Source organism: Chroicocephalus ridibundus, chromosome 1 (assembly GCF_963924245.1).
Source record: "Chroicocephalus ridibundus chromosome 1, bChrRid1.1, whole genome shotgun sequence".
NCBI lineage: Eukaryota > Metazoa > Chordata > Aves > Charadriiformes > Laridae > Chroicocephalus > Chroicocephalus ridibundus.
In genome coordinates, this window is record NC_086284.1 from 12,446,202 (window position 1) to 12,467,072 (window position 20,871).

At 44.6% G+C, this 20,871-nt stretch overlaps 1 pseudogene; it reads left to right on the forward strand.

Moving 5' to 3' along the window:
- Positions 1 to 3,335: 3,335 nt before the first annotated feature.
- LOC134516276 (putative N-acetylated-alpha-linked acidic dipeptidase) overlaps positions 3,336 to 20,871 on the forward strand; it is a 29,797-nt pseudogene continuing 12,261 nt past the window's right edge.

Below are 20,871 nucleotides of genomic sequence, written 5' to 3' on the forward strand. Positions count from 1 at the left end.
GCTCTGTGGTGATGGCAGTAGTCCTTGGAGGTGAAAGAAGGAACAGTGCTGTGTTCAAAAGGGACGTGACTTTGCGCAGTGCTGACTTAGAGGTGCAGTGAAATCACGGAGTCAAAAAGCCGTTGGAAATGTTCAGTCAAGCATAATTAAATAAGTGAAAGGAAGTGTATCACAGGTCATACTCGAATGTTTCAAAACGTCATGTCTAATCTAGGTGTGATTCTCGTGCTCCTCTGATTCCTTTTGCCAGCAGCTCACACCCTGCAAGCTGTGGCCCTTGCTTGTTTCCTCAGAGGGTAATCGCGTACCAAAGAGGGGCAGGAGGGAAGCTACATGAAATCACAGCTCAGCCATATTGCTAGCATTTGAACTCTTCTGTGCTTGGGAAGGTACCATGGTGAGGAGACTGTGCTTGGAACAGCGTTTGAGCACAATGTTCAAACTAGGATGATGTTCTCAAGAAGAGACATACGCTTCTGTCTATATGTATTTCATACAGAATGACCAAATTAGTTCAGGGAAGTTTTTGTTTTGGGGAAAGCCCCATGGAGAACTGCTAGACAGAGACTCCCTGGAGTATAAACTAGAAAAGGAGAAAACAAGATCTCTAAAGTAGTACCAAAATTTGTTGAGACCGCCGATTGGGGTCATACGTGTAGGCATCCAAAAATCACACTGCCTGCTGAATTCTTCAGTGAGGTGTCTATAAATATGTGAAATTAAGGAGAAGGTGGAATAGCCTTGGTGGCTCTTGATGGCCTCCGCTGGCTGCGAAAGGGGCACACAATGCAAAGTGCCTTTGAGAGCCCCTGCTGGGCCTGGAGCGGGCCCTGCGGGCTGGCAGACCGAGCTGCCTCCTCCTGCAGCTGAGAATGGCCGGTGTTCTGGATCCGGAGGGGACCGGGGAGACCCTGGGCCTCGGCAGGGCCTCAGCTGGGAGCCTGTAAACGCCGGGGCTGCGTCAAAAGGAGCGCGGACGGCAGGTGTGGTGGTGGGAGCAGGCGGTGTCCCCGTTCCCGGCTCTACAACGCCGCTGCCGCTGGGGATGAGGGGCAGGAGCCAGCCGAGGCGCCGGGCGGGCCTGACGAGGGTGGCGAGGTCCCCCCGCCGCCTGGGGAAGGGGGAGCTCCCGTGGGGCGGCCCTACGGCAGCTCCACCCCCGCCCCGAGCGGGTGGAGGGCCCCGCTCGCGGCCCGGGCAGCGCTCACCAGCCTGCCCGCCACCAGGCAGCCGAACAAGGCAGCGACCGCCGAACGACCTCAGACGCTTCGCTGCTCCGGAGCCGCCATGAGCGCCGTCTCCCGGAAATGAAGAGGCCGGGGTGGCCGAGTCACTTCCGGAGCGCGGGCGCCGGGAGTGGGCAGGCGCCAGAGGACTACAACTCCCGTGGTGCAGCGCGCGCCCATGCGCCAAATGGGGCCGGGGCCGACGCGGGGGCTGACGGGAGATGTAGTTCGCGTCGCGTCATCCAATGAAGGTCCTGGGCGGGAAAGGGAGAGATCGCCTCAGTTTGACTTAAGGATCAGCGCATGCAGAAAACATGGCTTCTGCCGCGGCTGAAGGTGGTGACAAAGGGGTCAGCACAGCCATTGTCTCCCCGACGCTGTATGAGGAAGAAGTGGCTGCTTCAGTGCTTGAAAACCCTCTGGCGCAAGCTGGCGCACGCGACTGACCCCGTAGCAGAGGCAGAGAGCCAGGCACCTGCCCCGTGCGGCCCCACAGCCTCGGACAAGGCTGTGCCCGACATGTGACTCTGTGGGGGCCGCCGTGCCAAGGCAGCCATCTTCACCCCAGGCCTTCTCCTCCTCCTGCCCACAGGCGGCCCACAGGCAACCAGAGGTAGCGCCGCAGGGCAGGCAGAGCCCGGCCTTGTCCCTCCATGGGGACAGGCTGCCACGGCTGCCCTGCCCCAAGAGTTCGCAGGCTGCTGGGAGCTGCCGTGCACAGGGAGCCTGCGGGAGACGGGGCCAAACATCTTCCCAACCCCAGGAGCTGCCAATGGGCAGGTGGGAGGTGCAGGAGGACACAGGCGGGCTCGGCCCCCGTCGCAAGCTGGTCCCCCATGCCATGCCCAGCAGGGTGCCCGGGCATGTCAGGGGTGCTCCCGGGAGTCACCGTGGGCCGCGAGGGGACCAGCCCCCTCCCAGCTGGCTCTGGGATGGGCAGCAGCCGCCTGCGGGGATGAGCGCTGCCCGGGGGGCTGGCGGGGGAGCCTGGCCGCAGGAGCTCTTCCAGTCGGGACGTGGGGACCAGGGCCACAGTCACGCAGCCTCTGTCCTCAGCTTGTCTTGCAGTGGGACAGCCTGGTGCGCAGCAAGGCACTGCCCCGCAACAGGGTGGTGCTGCAGGAGGACACTCAGCCCAGGCAGGCAGCGACAGCCGGGCACGCACCCGCCGCTCGGCCATCAGAACGCGCCAGCACCTGCTGCAAGCTGCTGCCTCTGCCACCAGCACCCTTGGCATCTCCTGCCGTGGGCTGGCAAACGGCCAGCAGCACCGCAGCCAGCAGCTGCCTACAGCCGGTCCCACCTGCTCAGGGAAGCAACGGCGAGCGGGGCAGACCTGCGGGGATAAGGAGCTACAGGCCTGCCCGGCAGCTCATTCCAGTCTCCAGCGCAGCAGTGAAGGACACCGCCCGGGACATCACAAGCGAGGTCCTGCACAAAGTTTTCACTGCAAGCCACGGAGCCAGCCAGCAGCACCGTGGGCCCGTGCACAGCGCAGGGCTGCGGCTATGACTGAAACAACAAAGTATTGGCAGCCGACAGCAGGAAGGCCCCCGCAGCTTGGCCCACACTGAGGGGGGCACGGGGGGCCACGGGTGCTGCCAGCAGGGCCCCTGCACCAGCTTCCCTGGGCAGGGATGCGGGGCCAGGACACCAGGGACCAGTGGCACAACAAGATCCACCTGCTTCTCCCGTCCTCAGCGAGCAGGCCCCTGCAGCAGAGGCAGAGAGGCAGGCCCCTGCCCCATACACCCCCCCAGACTACAAGGACGAGGCTCTGCGGGACACAGCCCTGAGCACCGCGAGGGACGCTCTGATCAATTTTTGTAAGGCTGCTGCCTTATTACTGAGCTGACTGATAGGACTGACAGAATGACGTTCTGTTGCTAACGGAAGATAAGTCTCCTTAGAATGGACAGTAAAATAACCGTGATAAATAAATATAGTATTTTATTCCCCTCAATATCTACTTAGGTAAATAAGTTCTCTTAACGTGAGGGCAACTGCCATCACTGTGCAGCCTGCAGTAGATTGTGGCTGCTTGTCTGTGCTGAGATGAAAACAGTTGTAAAATACACAGTGAAAATCTTGTGGTAAAACCAAAGAGGGATGGTGTGTGTCATGGGAATATTGCTCTGGTGTTTTTACTGTTGTATTTTGGTGTGTTGTACAGGCTGGTTTGCAAAACCTACAGAAAAGACGACATCTGTGAGTCCGTATGAGGAGGTGAAGGCAGCATTTATGGCTGAAATGAAAGCTGAAAACATCAAGCAGTTTCTTAAGTGAGCAATATCTAGACTAATCAGTCAAAAAAAAAAGAAAAGAAAATCCAAGCAGCAACCAGTGTAAGGGTGCCACCAGCCAGATGAGGGTGTACAGGTTCTCGGACATAGATTTTATCTCATGTGTCCCAGTGAGCTGTGATTGACAAAACAGTAGTTTTGATTGTCTCAGTGGTTAAAGTAATTAAAAATTGGTCAAGCTCTTGCTCAGCCCTTGGCGAGTGCTTGTACAATGTAGAAATTCAGCCTTTCTCTTATGTGTCCTTTTTCAGTCTACAACAAATTTTATCTTACATTGATTTTTATGGAAAAAAGTTCACCTCAAATTAGGCTGTATGAATGAACTTAAATCAGGAGAGATTAAATGGAAAATAGCAGAGTGCAGCAATGTAAAAGAGAAGAAAATCATACCAGTGTTGAAGCCGTTGGTTCTTCCTACAGCTTAGGCCTTAATCCTGTATTGCTACTCTCTACTCTCCCTTCACACTTTGTCATGTTGTGACCAAACTTTTGTGATAATATGTGTCACCATTCCAGCCTTGTACTCACTTTCGTAAAGAAAGGTACGTTTCCAGGCTCTTTCTGTCTGCACAATGAAGAGCTAGAGCAGACGTAGTAGATACCAGCTGGGCACCTGATGGTACGTTACGCTGCTCATAATAAATCTCATAGTCTTAAAGCTTCAGAGTCTTTTTTGAGGCCATGGTTTTTTGCCAATAATTTTGTCATCTCATCTACCCATTAGTACTTAAATTAGTTGATTTTAAATGTACTCTTACTTCTTTTATTAAATCCTAAAAGCAAAGCTGCTAACATTTGTTCCTGAGAATTCAAAACAATGGAAGATGATAATACAGATTTTTTTTTTCATCTATTACAGTTTAAATACTGTAATTAATTTCTTAGTTTCTGTAACTTAGAAGCTTGAACTACAAGGAAGCTGATACACTATTATTTGTTTATTTTAGGGGTCTTGTAAGCAGCTTATTTTTCTCCTAGGAGAGCGTAGTATTTGTTAAGAGCTGTATTTATTCCAGTCAGTAATGGACCAGAAGTCATAGTTTATGGATAGAAATTTACTTTCTGTGTAAAGAAAGTGTTAGAGTATCAGTTATTTTAGGAGTAATCAACAAATTCAGGTCTGCCTTAAGTTACCAGCCTGATTAAATAGCATGAACTTCTATCTTGCTACAAAACTAAATAACTAAAAAAAACCATTTTTGGTTTCTAAGATTGTGGCAATCCCACTCATTTCATTTTAAGTGCCCTTGCCACAAACCGTTGCAAATAAATTAGCTGGAAAGTACGTTCTCTTTACTACATAACAGCCATGTCCTGGACTATATAAACATCACAAACTGAAGACTTAGGATTTTTTTAACGGTCTTAACCTGTGTTTTGGCTCCTCAAAAGTCAACTGTTCTTAAAGAGCTCTGTAAAAGGACTGCTTTCTGCCCTCTTAACTCCCTGTCTTTACGCCAACAGGAAATGTTGTACCTCGTTTACTGTCCTGTGGCCAGTTCTGTGGTGCAATATGGCAGATACTTAGTCCCTGCTCAGAGCCACCAGTACAGGCAATCAACAAATTACAAGAGGAAATGAAGAAAAACACAGTCTTCAGTTAAATGGGAATATAATGTAGGAGAATGTTATTCCGTAAGTCAAATTTTAATGAAAATGTGAGACTTAAACATTCCAAACTCATAGAGAAAACAGCCGTTGGCTCTAACAGTAGCATGTAACTGCGCTCTTGGTTCAGTACGTCATCCAGAAAAGGGTACGGTCACTGTAGCAGGGACTTCTACTACAGTGTTGGTACTGGATGTTTACATTATCAAAGGAACATGGTTTTATCTAGCAGCATTCGTTACAAAAGCAGACGTGTATCGTTCTTCCAAAATGCTTTACTTGATGTCTTTGTTCTCACTGGAACTAAAAAATTAAATTTTTTCCCAACCTTATACCCCTTCCTTATTGAAGATCCAATTTCCTTCATTAACACCAGCTGGTGTGACACGTGCACGGTCAAATGACAAGATGAGGACATTGTGATGACAACTTCCTTCACCTGGGAGTTTCGTCATCTCATTTTACCACTAGGTTTTCTCAATGGTTGGGACAATTATTATTTTTTTTTTTTTTCCAGACAATGGGTTGTTCATTATTTGTGATATCTTTCACTGTTTGTTATTCACATGGGATGACTTTTTCTCTTAAGTCACAAGTTGTTGAGTTTTCCTGTTCCTCGTTGGTAAGCCGCTGTGAACTCACTCCCTCTTACTTGCCAGCAAGACACACTCAGAGTGAACTTTTAGATAAATTGGTATTTGTGCGAAAATTAATGATAATAGTAGGACCCAAGGAGAATATCCGGTTAATTAAAAGTAGGGATCAGACTAATTATGCGCATTTCTAAATTAAATACACAAAGATAATTATACCCAATTCTTTTATCACTTCACAAGGAAGGTCAGTCTCATTATGCACAGGAGTGATTGGCGTAAGGTCACCCAGAAGACAAGGAGCAAAGCAAGGGCAAGACCCCACAGCTGCGAGGAAGATCCAAACACTGCGGTAGCTCAGGTCAGACTGAAACCTGTTAATTTACGTATAAGACAGGCAAAAGCGTGGATACAGAGGAGTCTAGGTCCTTTAGCCTGAATACATCTGATCATCTTTAATGGGTTTATTTCCAGCTAGCCTAAGAGGAGTTCTGATTATGAGCTGCAATGCCTGATCCTGACTTGTTGCTTCTTTTTCTCTAGCAATTTTACACGGCTTCCTCACCTAGCAGGAAAAAAGGAGAATCTACATCTGGCGCAGCAAGTCCAAGCTCAGTGGAAGGAGTTTGGCTTGGATTCTGTTCAGTTGGTTCATTATCATAGAATCATAGAATCATAGAATCTTCATGGCTGGAAAGGACCTTTGAGATCATCGAGTCCAACCATACACACACCAAAAAAAACCCCAAAACCCTACAAAAAAAACCCCAAACCCACAAACAAACAACCTACAATCTCTGCCACTAGAGCATGCCCTGAAGTGCCACATCTAGGTGTTTCTTAAACACCTCTAGGGATGGTGACTCAACCACCTCCCTGGGCAGGCCGTTCCAGTGCCTGACCACTCTTTCAGTGAAGTAATTCCTCCTACTATCTAATCTAAACCTCCCCTGCCGCAGCTTCAGACCATTTCCTCTGGTCCTGTCGTTATTCACCTGGGAGAAGAGGCCAACACCCACCTCCCTCCAACCTCCTTTCAGGGAGTTGCGGAGGGCAATGAGGTCTCCCCTCAGCCTCCTCTTCTCCAAGCTAAACATGCCCAGCTCCCTCAGCCTCTCCTCATAGGACTTGGTCTCCAGATCCTTCCCCAGCCTGGTAGCTCTCCTCTGGACACGCTCCAGCACTTCAAGGTCCCTCTTGTACAGAGGGGCCCAGAACTGAACACAGTACTCCAGGTGAGGCCTCACCAGTGCCGAGTACAGAGGCACCATCACTTCCCTACTCCTGCTGGCCACGCTATTCCTCATACAAGCCAGAATGCTGTTGGCCTTCTTGGCCACCTGGGCACGCTGCTGGCTCATGTTAAGCTGTCCGGCCACCAGCACCCCCAGGTCCTTTTCTGCCAGACAGCTCTCCAGCCACTCTTCCCCAAGCCCCTGGCGTTGCGTGGGGTTGTTGTGACCGAAATGCAGGACCCGGCCCTTGGCCTTATTAAACCTCATCCAATTGGCCTTGGCCCATCCCTCCAGCCTGTCCAGGGCCCTCTGTAGAGCCTTCCTTCCCTCAAGCAGATCAACACTCCCTCCTAGCTTGGTGTCATCTGCAAACCTACTGAGGGTGCACTCAGTCCCCTCATCCAGATCATTGATAAAGATTTTAAACAAAACTGGCCCCAAAACTGAGCCCTGAGGGACACCACTGGTGACCGGCCGCCAAGAGGATTTCACCCCATTCATCACAACTCTCTGGGCATTATGGTGTCTTGCTCTCTTACCCCGATGACACCAAGCCCAACTACATCTCAATAACTGATGAGCATGGAAATGAGGTACAGAAAACACCAGTTTCTGCAACTAGGCAACAAAGTCACCTTCATACACCTGGGAAGGAAAGCTCTCCTCTGCTCCGTTTGGGGTGTTGGGCCTGATCCAAAGCTGCGGAAATGAGGGGTTCTGGTTTGCTTTTGTATTTTGAATCTTTGTTTCTGAATGTATGTGCTAGGAATACTAATAGTTACCCTGATTCTTATAGCATGCTGACATATATGGATTAAAGTAGAATTATGTAAGGGAATTACTTTATGTAATTAAATTGTTTTAAAATTGTTCTGTTGTTTAGAAAGAGGAAAGAAGCCATGGTCAGCACCGTTATTTGCATTGATTCATTATACAGTATTGGTAATTGTGCTAAATTCATTTTCTTGAAGATTAGAGTTTAGGCCTCGAGATGGACTATCGCAAGTAACAGCAGTTCGTTATGGAGCCGCTCTGGTGCTCGCAGAGGCTCCAGGGAGGAGCCGAACACAAGCGGGTTTTGCCATTGTGATCTAACCTGCTCTTTTCTGCAGTACTCAGACCCCCTTAAGGGACCCTGTATTCATTTGAGCAGGATTCCGTGTGAAGAGCGGAGATGGGGTTTGCAAGGTCACACATTGAACCTGCACACCGAAAAGGATGCTCGGTGCTTGCGGAAGTTTTTCCCACTCCTCATTTGGAGTTCTAAAACTAGAGGCTTTTAAACTGCAAATGTGGGTGAAATGTGCCTGAACAGACAGCACTTCTTTTCCCTATTGCCTGGTTTACTTTTTTTTTCTTTTCTTCTTTCCCGCTAGATTTTCGACACGTCCTTATCTGAACCTCCTCCTCCAGGATATGAGGCTGTTTGTTAGAAATGTGGTGCCACCCTACAGTGCGTTTTCAGCCCAAGGAATGCCTGAGGTAACACAGTAGAAGAGTAAAAGAAACAGAAGTGGGAACAGAAACAGAAATAAAAGTAGGAACAGGAGCAGAAATAGAGATAGAGATAGAAATAGAAAAGATGGCATACGATAGCGTAGTGTAGGGTAGCATAGCACAGAGTGGTACAGAATAACGTGAAATTCCTGGGTCTTAGGCCTCAGTTCAAAACCTGACATGTCACCGGTAGGAAAAATGCCGTAGCTCTGATGTTCTTGGAAGTTTTGCAACGGAGCAATGTTCAAATTGAGCACCCATACGTGTTTGATTTTTTTCTCTTAGTTTGAGACAGAACTGGATTTTATTTTTACCTTTTTTTTAAAAAAAAAAATGCGATAAAATAAAATAATTTGATGTCGTAAGCTGCTATAAGCGTCTCCTGATATTTCTGTGACTATGCACCGTTGTGTCCCATCTTGACGAACAAATAAGACTGTTACATGTATGTAGCCCAATGAACAATCTGATTTTCAAAATGCTGCTTGCCCAAGGCTCGCACTGACGGGTACAGCTGCAGAGTGTACAGTGGGCTTGGAAAGGGCGTTTGCTAGCATTTCTAGCTGGCGGTAAAAGTGTTGCTGTGGTCTGAGTTCAACACTAATCCTTTCCGTCTTGTACCAGCTGACAGGCTTGCTTTTATAAAGCTGGCTTGTGTAACAGGAGCTTTCTGTCCTGTGATCATTAGTGGTTTCAATTAATATTTTGTAAGATTAGATTATTTTTTTTCTGTCGTTCTCGGCGTCTATACGTTCTGTACATAGAATAATGTAGGTTGGCAGGGCCCTCTGGAGGTCATCTGGTCCGATCTCTGCTGTAAAGCTGGATCTGACTTTGAAACCTGCTAACAAGGCTTTTACTCGCACAGCCCGGTATGAGAGCCATGTGCTTCCCGAAGTTTGTTAAGCTGTGCACGTCCAGAAGACAAAAGGTATTCTGTATTCTTTTGCCTCAGATACTCAAAGGAAGCTGGAGAGCCAGGCAGATAGCCTGTACCCTAGGATATGACAGCTTTGAGTATTTCAAGAATTGCAGTAAAGTAAGGTAAAATTCAGGGATTCTAATTCTGTGTCATAACATAATAGCCCCAAAGAAAGCAGAATAACTTCACCACTTTATTTCTGGAGACCTACAGTAAGTGATGGGATATACTAGTGGCCTACCAGTATCTTAAGGGGCCTACAAGAAAGCTGGGGAGGGACTTTTTAGGATGTCGGGTAATGGTAGGACTAGAGGGAATGGATTAAAACTAGAGATGGGTCGATTCAGACTGGACGTTAGGAAGAGGTTCTTCACCATGAGGGTGGTGAGACACTGGAACAGGTTGCCCAGAGAGGTGGTGGAAGCCCCATCCCTGGAGGTTTTTAAGGCCAGGCTGGATGGGGCTCTGAGCAACCTGATCTAGTGGGAGGTGTCCCTGCCCATGGCAGGGGGGTTGGAACTAGATGATCTTTAAGGTCCCTTCCAACCCTAACGATTCTATGATTCTATGATTCTATATGGGAAATAATAAAAGGGAAGTGATGGAAATAATAAAAACAGATTTTAAAAGCTGCATCTTTCTTCTTTAGAAAATTATTTTATTTTCATTAGATGTAAGAACATTGTTTCTAGAAAAAAAAAAACAAACAAAGAAAAGACAGATTGTTTTTTCAAAATATGATGCTTATGTTCACCTTATTACATAAAACTTTGAGAAAAGCTCCAGGTTCGTAGCTAGCAGTAACATTCTCCAGTGAGCAGCTGTCTGCACTTGTGCGGCAAAGAGGGAGCACGTACGTAGCTCAGCCGTGGGAATACGCAGGGGGTTCAGGGCTCCTCTGAATTCTCCCAGGCCTGTTTATGTATTCTGTGTTAAAAGCCATTCTATTAAAAACCAGAACTAAGCTATGGAGAGAGATATTTGGCACTTGCCACGTTCAGGTTCTCTTTCTGCTCATGAATTTTGCGAACAATTCCTGCATAAAGCTCCAAGTTCAATGAAGGGAGAAGGATGTAAAGTACCTGCAGCACGGGCTAACTGTAGTCTCGCGAGTAGGCAGCTTCCTGGGAAGTGGTAGAAACGGATCAAAGTTCTTGAGAGGCCAAGAACGCAGCTCTCTCATTTTCTGGGTGAGGGCTCTAATCAGGAAGATGTGGAAATACAGTTCAGCTCTGCTAGCACGCTTACTTTTTCTCCTGCAGCTGCTTTTTAAAAATAAGTGGCAGTGACTGTGTTTTGAAGGTTAAATACTGTCAGAGTGGGATAGGAGCTACTTACCTGCTAGAGCGAGACCCTGCAGAGATTTAGAAGTAGTTTCCCGCTCATTTCAGGTTCTCAGTAGATGGAAGATGGAATATACCCTCGTCTGTCATACAGGTTGTCAGAAAATGTATATTCCGTGTGGTGTATTCTAACTAAATCACAATAAACAGTCGGATGAAAAAAGTTAAGCTTTGAGCAGAAACTTCTTTTAACAGAAATACGTAGCAGAAAGGCGACAAAGTCACGAATTCACATTCTATTAGACAGTAGTAGAAGTTTGGAACATTAACATCATAAATTATGGTAAAATTCTGCTCTCCACTTCCTTTTTAAATGACTGCAAAAGGACTCCCATCTAATTAATGACGGTCACAAGTAAGAGGTGTGCTCGACATCTCTAAATACGCTAAGAGAGCCCAGATGACATTTTATGAGTCCACTCTACATTCTCAAAGCCTGTATTTTGTAATAGTTCTCTAAACATAAGGGATTTCATCACGTCACTAGTAAATTATGATGCAAAACTGTCACGACACTCTGATAAGAAATTTATTGCATCAATATAGTTTTTAGTCCTGTTAATGAAACTTAAGGATGAAGAATTTTCAGAGATGCTTAAAAAAATTTAATTAAGGAAGCCTGATTTATTATGCAACGTATCGAATATTGCCAGAATCCTCAAATTAGTGCCTTTTAATGTAGTTTCAGAAATCTGGAGATTGAATAAATATGAATTATTCTGCAACACCAGAATGCTATGAATACGGATTATATGCGTTATATCAGATATAGTTATGAGAGCTTCTTCTAAGAATCAGAACTGGTTTATGTGATGGCATCTACTTAATCAAAAAGTAAAGTGTGAACAAGTTTTCACCATAAAATGCTACTCTCATATTAACTTGCTTTGCACTTCATTGTAGAACAAGGGCCCTGAATGTGAGAACGCAGCAGGTTGCTATTAATTGTTGTAATTACAGCTCTGCAATTACGTAAGTCAAACTAATGAAACCAGTACTTTCGTATTTGTCAGAAAAAATACAATAGCCTACAAATGTAGGTATTCTGGACAAGACTAAAGAAATTATGTTAAAACGGAGAACCATGTTTCCCTTCTGCTCAATCTAAACAGACTCGTAGAACGGTCTTGACTTCAGTAGAGTTATACTTGATTTTGCGGAGAAGGAAAACTACTCCATAAATTCAGAAAAACCTCCCCAAGAATAATCCGTGTGTTTATGAATTATTCTCTGAACACAGAGGACCAGAATCTGTTATGAGACATATGTATGATAACATATGAATGCTGTTATATGAGACCACCTGAATATCTAGTCAGCAGTTTTTATCAGTGTAAGGGATTTAAGTTTATACTTTTTTGAAATTAAATTGAGGATCTGTCTGGAGGTCTCTGGTGATATGGAGAAATGCACTAAGGAAGAGCGTCCTCTCACCTAATTTTAGTTGTCTGAAAGTTGTCTGGTATCACAGGCATTTTTCCTTTATCAGTCTTTGAGGCTTATTATAGGCGTTTACTCTGAAACAGCCTTTCAGGTGTAATCAATGAGAGGTATATCCAGAGGGCAGTTTATTCCTTCCTAAAATAGGTGTTTAAAACAGGATTGGGGTGAGTTCTCCTGGAAAGGGTGAGTCCTCAGAGAACTTCCCAGCTCTTCATTGGCTGTGGAGCGCACTACAGGACCTTCTCAGACAATGCACGCAACTTTTAGCTAACTGACATTAAGGAAGATGGATCACCCATCAAGTACTGAGTAACAGGGTTGAAACACAATCATGAAGAATACTTTATCAATGTGCAAGGTGTGCTGATTTTGACAGTCCTGCAGCTTCTGCTGTACTGAATAATAATCGAGTCCTGAGAATTTCATAGGATATTGGCATCATTAAATTTACTGCATAAAATATTTACTGTGGCCTCTGGGTACGAAATACCTCCATCTGTCCAAGACTGACTACAGCTTAAACAGACTACGAAGAGAAGTAATTGCTGTACTCTGAGTGCTTACTCGAAGTTTCTGTTTCAGCAGTCCTGTCCTAACTCTCCATTGAGGACAAAGTCTGGCAGCTTTGGATGGTAGGAGTCTAAATTCATTAGAAGTCCCTTGCCTACCTAATTAATTGTCTCACGATCAAAGAAGAATTCATAGCAGAGCCAGATCCAGAGCTCATTGTACCCAGCTTGTTCTCTTACTAGATCACATCCTCCTTTTGACGTGCTCATTGACATTCTTGTTTCAAATTCTACCTCTTTCTATCAGGGTGAGTTAGTGTATGTGAATTAGGGCCGCACCGAGGACTTCTTTAAGCTAGAGCGTGAAATGGGAATTAACTGTACAGGAAAGATTGTCATTGCCAGATATGGGAACATCTTCAGAGGAAATAAGGTAACGCCTCTCTGTAAAAATGTTACTTGTGCTGTCCTTCACTTGATTTCAAGAGACTGAAACACTTACTGAATGTTCTGGAGAATTCAGCCTAACAGTTTTGCGTAGAGCTGCGCTCAAAGATGATTCTTTCTTAGAAGACATAAAGTATATATTTAATATGCATATAGTCCATCTGTAGGATAAAAGTTAACAAGTTGGAAAATGTTCGGTATTTTTGTATTCAGTTGCATACTATAAAGAGCTCCAAAATATTACTGACGTTCTTGAGTAATACACTGTAACTCTGAAGTAGACGGTTCTTCCCTATTGGTTCATCGGTGCCTTGAGATGCCGATATTGTGTTTCTTTATAATGGTTTCTGTACACCAGGCAGAGACTGTAACTATAGGGAGGTTATTTTAAATTCTGTATTTGTTTATTCAATGTCCCTATCATACAAATATTTTTAAACTACAAATTTCTGCATGTTTCCATGGCCTGACAGGAAAGTACATAACCATGTGCATGCTGATGCTCAAGTTACTTCCTGAATAGGGATGGGAGAAGACAGTCTCTTTTGAGTGTGTTTGGCTCTTTTACAAAAATTAGTTTGACCCTAATTTTGGCAGGACTATAATTTGCATTTTTCGGTTACCTAAGGGTCTCAAACACCGAATCTCTCGCTGGAACGCCAACTCTTATTGTATGCTCTTGAGTAACCTTCTGTGAGCTTTTAAGTGGGTAACTCACAGGTTTACCTACGTACAGACACCAGTGAAAAGTGACATGTAACTCATATTCTAGGTCAGGTAATATTTTCACTAAATTGTTTACCGCTCTTAAAGATACTATCTGAATGGAAAAGGCTTTAAAACTTGAAGAAAGTATTGCTGTCTATGAATCTTCTATTAAAATTAAATACAAACACCTCAGAGTTATTAGTATCTAGAGGGGCAGTTGTCCTGTGATTTAGAAATTGCATGCCCTCGTTGACACAAAGGGGTGATACGTTCGTTCATTTCTAATGACTGTCTATATACTGAAGAATTCGGTAGCTTGTATAAAATCTGGAGGACTGTACTGTGATTTGCCAACTTCCTAATGGCGTGCAAGAATAGGATGGAGGATTAAGGCACGTACTGCATTTCCTGAAAAAAAAGCTATAGTGTTTCTGAATTAAAATATCCAAATTTAAAACTGTTGAGGACTAGTTGTCACTCAGCCACTATACATCGTCTTATCTACTGGCAAAACAGATTGGGATGTCAGAATGACATATATTTTCTTTCTCTCACTCTCTACCAACCAGGATTATACGATAATAAAGTCACGTGAGAACACTTTTTAAAATCAAAATAGCGTGCAGGTCCGTGCTTCTGCTGTGATAAACCTAAGCCTCGTGGAGAGGCCCCTTTGGAGTTAGGCTTGTTCCCAGCCAAAGACAGTTTCAAGCTCTCCAATAATAACGTTTGTGTGTAGTGTGAAGCCTGAGATATCTTAGGAGATCGTTTAGGTAAATAAGGTAAATGCGTGACTAACTGAAAGATAAGATTGCATCAGCGTGGTACAGCTTTTTCCATCCATGATGGGTGCATTTCAGTAGTCAGTTGGTTGTGGTGGTCTGGATGACAGAACACAAACTCAGGTTACGTAGTAATAGTGTGACGGATGTTTTCCACGTTAATGCGGTTATCTCCTTACTAAAATGCAGAGCAACGGAAAACCTTTTACTTTCTTATGGAACCTGATATCCACATATATATTTTCAGGATGTTTTGTGATATGAGACAGTAATGGGCCCTTTACTTAGCCCAAGCACTGTGAAAGGCCCTGAGGAATAATCACTGTAATTTATACTACTTTCTTTTGCCCCTTGAACTCTTGTCTCAAGCTCTAAAGGACCGGATTGGGACCGGAGATGTGCTCTGCAGGGGAAGAATGCTGAGCTGGCAGGTGCCAAGGGAGTTATTCTATACTCTGACCCTGCTGACTACTGCGCCCCAGGAGCAGATCCCTATCCAAACGGCTGGAACCTTCCAGGTGGAGGAGCCCAGCGTGGGAACGTGTTAAACCTGAACGGGGCAGGGGATCCTCTGACACCAGGTTATCCTGCGAAAGGTGAGTGACGCTGAAGAAGTCGTGCTCTGAGGGTCTGGTTTCAGGAAGGGAGGGGAAAGCAATGGGGATGTTCTTTCCCTTGGAAAAAATCACATTTTTTCTTGGTCTTTCTGTTGCTCCAAAGAGGCAGATTGGGCTTCACATCAGTAGGCCACTTCTGCAAACGGTGCATCAGAGAAAGCGAGGGTATGTTAAAGGAGTCACACGGTGCAGTGCTGGTCTGCTTAACTTCACAGACATCCTCAAGTTAGCCCAGAGATCATGACACAAGTATTGGACACCTGAAGCCCTAGTCTTTTCTTCCTGTTTCTCACCCGTAAGTCAGCAAGGAGCCACCCTACACAGCCCATGGGTTGCTTTGCTTTTGTAGTTCCCCTTTCTGCAGGATTTGGGCCGCTTTCCCTCCACAAGAGCTCCCACTGGCCATGCTGAGATCTCTCCTGAGAAGATGACTATTTCCCACTGGTTCATCACCTTCACCTAATGCTTCCTCAGCTTTTTCTGCTCTGCCTAAACGGTTTCATTTGGCAGCTAACCCGGATCATTTTGACTGAAATGCATTAAAAACCATTTATGCCAGCACCGGAGCTGGCCTATCTGAGGGAGGCAGTCACCGCAATTAGGGTAGTCCCTAAGTGATGGGGAAAGTTGCCTTTAGCTAGCCAGCTTGAGCTGGAAGAGGATACATGTTCACAACGGTAGCATGGCAGGAGCAGACCACGAGGAAGATTTCTGGTTCCTCATGCCTGAGTCAATGATCTCAGAGATGAATCCTTGCCTGCTTTCCTCAACAAGGGTCCCTGTGAATGTTGTATGAAGGAGGAGACTTTTTTTCCACACCTGCTGGCTTGCAAGCATCAAATTCTGTCCACATCGTGAAAATTAAGGTTGTAATTTCTAAAAAAAACCCCGTGATTTGTATTTGAGCTCTGTCAGAACAAAACCTAGGCTTCATTTTGTTCACAAAAACAGCAAAGCAGAATATTCGGTAGCCCAGTGTATAAGATTTTTATCTGCATCTTTTATCAACCGGCAAAATTTTTTAGTTCCCAGCTGAATGTTCCAAACATCAGACTACAGGTTCCTTCTTTGCTCTTCTTAGCCTGGAGAAGAGCAGACTGAGAGGGGATCTCATAAATGCTTATAATATCTAAAGGGCGGGTGTCAAGAGGATGGGGCCAGATTCTTCTCAGTGGTGCCCGGTGACAGGACAAGGGGCAACGGGCACAAACTGGAACACAGGAAATTCCGTCTGAACATAAGGAAAAAATTCCTTACTTTGAGGGTGGCAGAGCCCTGGCACAGGCTGCCCAGAGAGGTGGTGGAGTCTCCGTCTCTGGAGACATTCCAAACCCGCCTGGACGCGTTCCTGTGCCACCTGCTCTGGGTGACCCTGCTCTGGCAGGGGGTTGGACTAGATGGTCTCCAGAGATCCTTTTGAGCCCCTACTATTCTGTGATTCTTCTTTCTCTGTGGCTTAGCCTGAAGTTCCTTCCCACAGAGAGAAATATTTCTATCTAAAAGCATTTAAATGCAAAAGATTAGCAATCAATTTTAAAATTTCCAGCCAGCTCTAAATGCATGATTGAAGACACTATTGAAGAACATTTTTAGTGTTTCCCTGAAAACATGTTGATAAAGCATAAAGAAGGAAATTGCTGAAGAAATGTCAGCCTGACTTTGAGGAAAGTGAAATGATTATCCCTGACTCCGGTGTTAGGACTGTGCTATGAATTGTACAGATTCCTTCGGAGAGTCGTAAATATGAAAATAACTGTTTTTTGCTTTCAGATTACACCTACCAATTAGACAAAGACGGTGCTGTAGGTCTCCCAAAAATTCCAGTCCATCCCATCGGCTGTCGTGCTGCTGAGTCAGTACTGCGGTAAGTGTAGTGGAGACATGAAGAATTTTAAGCAGACTGGTTTTGGAAAGTTATGAGAGTGTTTGAAAAGACGGGGAGACGACTTGCACTGTGCCTCTGTGGCAGCTGGTGAAATATTTGTTTCCCATTAGGTCCTCTGCAGAAGGCAAACACGTTATCTATTACTACCTAGCAGATACCGTTTGTAATGATGCCATATCAGGATCATTTGCAATATATCATCATCAGTCAAGGATACTGACGTTATAAAGTGCCTCTCAGTTTGAATAAAGGCAGAAGTTTTTGAGGATGGCGTGGTACCCGTCTTGTGAAAATTAAGTCATTCGTTTGTCCGGGGAAATGCTTGCCATGTATGTTTGATAGGACAGTACCTACACTGTCCTCTGGTAGATGAAGGCATATGCTTTCTCTCGTCAGGTGTATTAAGTTGCAGAAATATGAAATGATGCTAGCAAACGAATATACGGACACTGAGGAAACTCTGGAGTATTATAGGGGATTTACTAGACATCTACGTGGAAGCGTGCTTACAAAACATGCAAGTGACGTGACGACAGGCTACCGGCTTGCCAGAGAGCAGCGTTAGGATTCATAATTATCTTAACAAACCAAATAAGCGCTCTGAAAAAACTAAGATGTGATTGAGTTGGGAAGTGTATCATTCCCCTAAAAACGGAGCAGCAATCACTTGTGTCACCCGTAGAGGTACAGAGCAGGACGTGCCAGGGCTGGCAGCAGCACCACGGGTGAGCGTTTGGGGCAATACGTGAACTTCACGTTGGGTGTGTGTTCGTGTAGGAATTTTACATCTAAATCACACGAGCAATCATCCTGCTGTTTGATGCCTGTGTCTGAATACTGGCTAAAAAAAAATAAATTCTATATCTTGCCTCTCTATGCAGGTTTCCTCTGAAGTATTAAAGCTAGATATTTTTATATGAGGCAGAATTTTACTATATTTGGTGTCTTTGCATACCTGGTGTTCATTGACACTGTTCTAGTGTTTTTCCTGTTTCCTCCCAAGCTTTTATGGACTGAGATATCTCCAAATTGTCTTTTCTTTAAAACTTTATGGTCATCACTGTTATGAGGATAACTGCTCGTAATGATAAAGGTATAGGTTAAAAACCTCTCTTTTTTCCACTGCCGGCAGGTAGTGGTAGAGTAAATTAATATATATTAACACGGTGTAGCTAGATATTTCTCTTCAGTAAGTTGTAAATAACTCTAGAACTTGGCGTTAATAATCATGAATGAGATCTAAATCCTTTAAAAATACTGGGTCCTTGTTTTCACTTTTGTCTTGAGAAATCATAACTTCTAGTTATTCCTGTTATCGTATTTTTATATGAAAAAAATATACCGAGGACAGGCTGAAGTGTTCTGTGGCGTAAAGCTTGACTAAAGTATGCACTTACAGTAAAGGACATACTTTCCTTTACAACAAATACATTTTGCTGAATTAGAACCAGAACATCCAGCGTATTTTTTAATCACAGAATCACAGAATGATAGGGGTTGGAAGGGTCCTCTGAAAATCATCTAGTCCAACCCCCCTGCCAGAACAGGGTCATCTAGAGCAGGTTGAATATTTTTTTAATATTTCTCATGAGTTCATGTCAGAAATATAAATCCTTTAGAAGAGGTGAATAAGTACGGATGATTGTGATCCACTGAATTACTGAATTTCCAGTTGCGTTAGCTGAGAAAAAAAATCTCACCTTTGACAGTGGAAGAAGAAAAGGTGACTTGGACTGATCATGTTTCTCCAATTTTAGACATCTTTGAAACAAATCAACTCTGTCTATGCTACCAGATCAAACAGTATCCAGGGACAGGCACTGGAAGACAGCTGCCTATGCTGTTAAACCGTTCGAATAGTTCAAGATACTCTCTGCTCATTCGAAAGCAAATCCAGTTCAATGTAGCAGAAGATTCCAGGGACCATTTACAAGAGGTAGATTGTATGCAAAACCTGTGGAGGCTCACAGGATAGCTGTAGGCCACTCCAAGCTGATCTCAATGCCCAGGACTATTCCTCTATGTTAATTTACTAGTATTAAAGTAGCTAAAAAGACAGATTATTCTCATGTGGAAAGTTGTAGTATAAATTGTCTAAGACAAAGACCATCACTGGTGTGCGTGGGACCTAACAAAGCGTGATTCCTGGTTAGAATCATAGAATTGCTGAGGTTGGAAGGGACCTTTAAGATCATCGAGTCCAACCTTTAACCTGCCCTGCCAAAAGCCACTTCTAAACATAGAATCATAGAATCATAGAATCATAGAATCATAGAATCGCTGAGGTTGGAAGGGACCTTTAAGATCATCGAGTCCAACCTTTAGCCTACCCTGACAAGAGCCACTTCTAAACCATGTCCCTAAGTGCCCCATCTACCCTTTTTTTAAACATCTCCAGGGATGGTGAATCCACCACCTCCCTGGGCAGCCTATTCCAATGTTTAATAACCCTTTCAGTGAAAAAATGTTTCCTAATATCCAATCTAAACCTCCCCTGACGTAACTTGAACCCCTTTCCTCTCGTCCTATCACTTGTCACCAGGGAGAAGAGGTCAGCCCCCATCTCTCTACAACCTCCTTTCAGGTAGTTGTAGAGGGTGATAAGGTCTCCCCTCAGCCTCCTCTTTTCCAGGCTAAACAACCCCAGCTCCCTCAGTCGTTCTTCATAAGGTTTGTCCTCCAGGCCCCTCACCAGCTTTGTAGCCCTTCTCTGGACACGCTCCAACACCTCAATGTCCCTCTTGTAGCGAGGGGCCCAAAACTGAACGCAGGTTCCTCATTTGTGTTTGGTGCTATTCTAAGATGTCTGTAACTAATAATGATAATTTGTTTTTTCATAATAGTAATATGGGAGGCCACGCACCGCCGCATAGTAGCTGGAAAGGAAATCTGAATGTATCTTATAACGTGGGTCCTGGCTTCACAACAGATTATTCCACCAGGTCAGTTTTGTTTCATAAAGAAATCAAGCTTGGGATCAGAGAAAAACAGGCAGAGCAATAGAATTTGACCAAAGGTAGAGTAGTTGGGGTTAGTTGCATCAGTCCTTTGATTATGACCATTTCCTGGGTTGAAATGCCCTCACTGCAAAGCTTCAGTAGCTGTACATCTTGATTGAATGGATATGACTGAATTGCTTTAGTTTCCAGCTAGTCTTTAACCAGTGACATTTGAAAAGCATCTAACCTTTGACAAACTATTTGATGAGACTGATTATTTTTTTGAGAACTGAATTTATTGTCTTTTTAAAATTCCCGTAGGTCCAGCTTCTGGTCTTACCTATTGCCTTACATAAAACAGTATTAACCTACAAGTCAAGTTTTCCAGAAAAAAAGCTTTAACTACAATGTCATTTTTATTGCTTCAGGTTGGTTTTTTTTTTGTTTTTAAACTGATTTAGTAATTACAGTTTAGGACTAAAGTCCAGGTGTTTCAATATTGGCTGAGCTATTGTCCTGACTTCATACGAACCCTTTGACCTCCCTATGGCTTAGTCATACCACGTGAAAAACTCTTTCTGAAAAATATACAGACAACCCTTGAGGATGAGTTGTTGCACCTCCAGCCGTGTTGTAGATAAACAAACAAATTCTCTTGATGCAACTCAGGTTGTCTGATTTTCTGCTGCCTGAGCTGCCACGTCAATATTGACTGTGCTGGGGTCAGTTCTAATTTGCACCAACCTCTAGATGATTAGAACTATTTATCTTTCTGACATTAGACGGTTTTCATTTTTCTTTCACTTCTCCAAAT